The following is a 3,975-nucleotide window of genomic DNA, read 5'->3' on the forward strand; positions in this document are numbered from 1 at the left end:
ATGTGACGATAGCAGTGACGATACAAGGTTAGTTTACGGGTGGGCCTTATTACCACAAGTACTTGATCACGTAATGGAAGTGACGCTGATATCATAGTTTACAGGGGTAGATGCTATAGCAATACAAGAACGACAGATAATTATATGCATTTACATTGAAACTATAGTCAACAGGAAAAAATGATAGCACCATATCAATTAACGTTATACACTACTATAGCTATTCTGATGGACACGTGGGGGAATTCGGGGGCTGTGATTGGATGGTCTCTTCCGATCATCACAGCATAATGCTACGGAAGTCGGCCATTTTACTCAATATCCAAAAGCATATTGAGAAAAATGGCCGACTTTCTTATCTTGTAACTCCACACTAAATACCCACTTCCCCTCTGAAGTATTGATGTACAGCCCATGGCACTAACATTCATGTAGTCGTTTATAACTGAGGATGAACAATTCGCTTCATGACGAGACAAGTATAAATGCCATTCACCCAAACTGAAATTGACTTCGCTGCCGTCTGCTCGCATTGTGGCGCCTGCGCAAAACTAATGCGCATAAGAAACGGCGTCTGCTATCAAAACCTGAGATCAACGCATCGACGCAAAAAGTGTCCTTTTGTAAGTTTGGAACAACAAATCAAGGTCAGAACAGCTATATAATCGCTATTGTGTTTTCAGCGTAGCAATAGGGTCCGATATTTAGACTCGAACAAGTATAATGCGACTCGTCTTCGACTCGTCGGCATTATACTTGTCTCGTCTAAATATCGGACCCTATTGCTACGCTGAAAACACAATAGCTGTTACTAACGCTGGGAATACGTAGATATATATAACAACCCAAGGGTGGATGCTAGGACCATACATATTTCTCAAAATGATGCTGCTGGTGCTGACAGTCAGAACAACCCCCTCTCCAGTGCACTGTGGTTACTGTTCTTTCACGGCAGCTTACGATTATATTAGTGTACAGTACATCCATTTGACAGCGCACCTAACAGTGACGCTGAAAGTACAGTGCATGACTGCACAGTCTACCATGGATTGAACGGTTCACCGTTGGAGCCTATGATTGCCGGTGAATCAGTCTTCGCGAGCTCTGACTAATATTTAGTGACAGTATTTTGTTGCGTGTTTGTAGACAAGGAGTGAGGGGGCTACTACATGCAATCTTCTTCGCCCCCGCCCCACCCCCCCTTCCCTGACACCACCACCACCACCACTGCAAAGTACTCTATTGTTGTATACTTGTATGTCGCTGTTTCTTTCTTTCCGTCTGTCTGTTTCTCTCTGTTTCTGGCTCTCTGTGTGTTTCTGTTTTTGTTTTTTTCTTCGTTTCTGATTTCTGTCTGTCTGTCTGACTTCGTCTGTCTGAATGTTAGCCTGTCTGTCGCTGTCTCTTTATCTATGTGTATGTGTGTGTGTGTGTGAGTGTGTGTGTGTGTGTGTGTGTGTGTGTGTGTGTGTGTGTGTGTGTGTGTGTGTGTGTGTGTTAGTTATTCAATGTGTATTTATGTATTTATTTATTTATGCGTGCGTAAGTGCGTATGTGTGTGTGGAGGGGGATGCGTATGTCTGTCTGTCTCTCTGTGCCTGTGTGTGTCTCTCTGTCCCTGTGTCTGTCTGTCTGTCTGTTTGTCTGTCTGTCTCTGTTTCTGTCTCTCCATCTCAGTCTCTCCCTTTCTCAATTGAGAACAGGGTTCGATTCACAATTGCAAAGGTCTCTGCGCCTTGAATATGTGCGCGATATAAATTGCATTAATTTTAAAAAAATCAAAAAAAAAATCCCTGCGCTTAGAACTGTACCCACGGAATGCGCACGAAATAAGCCTCATATTGATTGATTGAAAGGTGATAAGCTAAGAAAGAATAATCGACGTTTACCACTCTTGAAGGATCATAGAAGACAGATCCTCGTCTACTTATTTTTACGAACCAGAAAAGGAGAAAGAAAACCAGAGTGCGTTTAAATCAAACAATAGTAACAGAGAATTAAGAAATACAGTAACACCATGTGAAAAAACACACACAAAAAAACCCTTTACTAAAACAAAGGGACACACTGTTTGAAAAGGCGTTTTGAATAAACTCAGCAATCTGTCCTGTTAAAAACTGCTTGATTGAATAATTATGTACTTGAACCTGTATAGAAGAAAAACAAGTCGCGTAAGGCGAAATTACTACATTTAGTCAAGCTGTCGAACTCACAGAATGAAACTGAACGCACTGCATTTTTTCACAATGACCGTAGTCCGCCGCTTGTGCATAACGGAGTGAAACTGACGAGCCTGTTCAGCGCGGTAGTGGTTTCGCTGTGCTGCATAGCACGCTTTTCTGTACCTCTCTTCGTTTTAACTTTCTGAGCGTGTTTTTAATCCAAACATATCATTTCTACATGTTTTTGGAATCAGGAACCGACAAGGAATAAGATGAAATTGTTTTTAAATCGATTTCGGAAATTTAATTTTGATCATAATTTTTATATTTTTAATTTTCAGAGCTTGTTTTTAATCCAAATATAACATATTTATCAATCAATCAATCAATATGAGGCTTATATCGCGCGTATTCCGTGGGTACAGTTCTAAGCGCAGGGATTTATTTATTTTTTATTTTTTATTAATTTTTTTTTTAATATTTTTTTTATATGTTTTTGGAATCAGGAAATGATGTAAAATAAGATGAACGTAAATTTGGATCGTTTTATATTAAAAAAAAAACGATTACAATTTTCAGATTTTTAATGACCAAAGTCATTAATTAATTTTTAAGCCACCAAGCTGAAATGCAATACCGAAGTCCGGCCTTCGTCGAAGATTGCTTTCAATCACACACTTATACACCACGACCCTCGTCTCGATTCCCCCTCTATGTTAAAACATTTAGTCAAAACTTGACTAAATGTAAAAACAAACAGAGGTCAGTGTCCATAAAAAGTTGGTAACATGGTTTCGTGGAAAGTTTGCATTGAATTCGATGTTTCGTTTTAATAACACGAAATCGTCTTTTCTTGTCTGGTCTCAAGAAGAGCGGGTCAATCACATGCATGAACATGGGATTTTATTGGTCAGAAAATGGTTCTTCATATCTCGTGTCCTTCAAGTGCACATGAACGACAGCATTTACGCCGTTTCATATCGCCACAGGCAAATAGTGATATTCACCATTTTTATGTTAGATGCAGAGATACATTTTGACGAAGTTATGAATAATAATGTTATCGTGCTTCACGAGAATGAAAATTGTATTGCATAGCATGCACAAATATTTTATGGCAATACTGAATCCATATTAAATGACATACAACAAATTCAAAGACAACGATTAAGGTATTTCATGGAGTTTCTTTTCCTCTTTGTTGCTTTTTATATTTAGTCAAGTTTTGACTAAATATTTTAACATCGAGGGGGAATCGAAACGAGGGTCGGGGTGTATGTGCGTGTGTGTGTCTGTGTAGAGCGATTCAGACTAAACTACTGGACCGATCTTTATGAAATTTGACATGAGAGTTCCTGGGTATGAAATCCCCGAACCTTTTTTTTCATTTTTTTGATAAATGTCTTTGATGACGTCATATCCGGCTTTTCGTGAAAGTTGAGGCGGCACTGTCACGCCCTCATTTTTCAACCAAATTGGTTGAAATTTTGGTCAAGTAATCTTCGACGAAGCCCGGACTTCGGTATTGCATTTCAGCTTGGTGGCTTAAAAATTAATTAATGACTTTGGTCATTAAAAATCTGAAAATTGTAAAAAAAAAATAAAAATGTATAAAACGATCCAAATTTACGTTTATCTTATTTTCCATCATTTGCTGATTCCAAAAACATATAAATATGTTATATTCGGATAAAAAACAAGCTCTGAAAATTAAATATATAAAAATTATTATCAAAATTAAATTGTCGAAATCAATTTAAAAACACTTTCATCTTATTCCTTGTTGGTTCCTGATTCCAAAAACATATAGATA

The sequence above is a fragment of the Littorina saxatilis genome, linkage group LG2 (assembly GCF_037325665.1).
Source record: "Littorina saxatilis isolate snail1 linkage group LG2, US_GU_Lsax_2.0, whole genome shotgun sequence".
Taxonomy (NCBI): Eukaryota; Metazoa; Mollusca; class Gastropoda; order Littorinimorpha; family Littorinidae; genus Littorina; species Littorina saxatilis.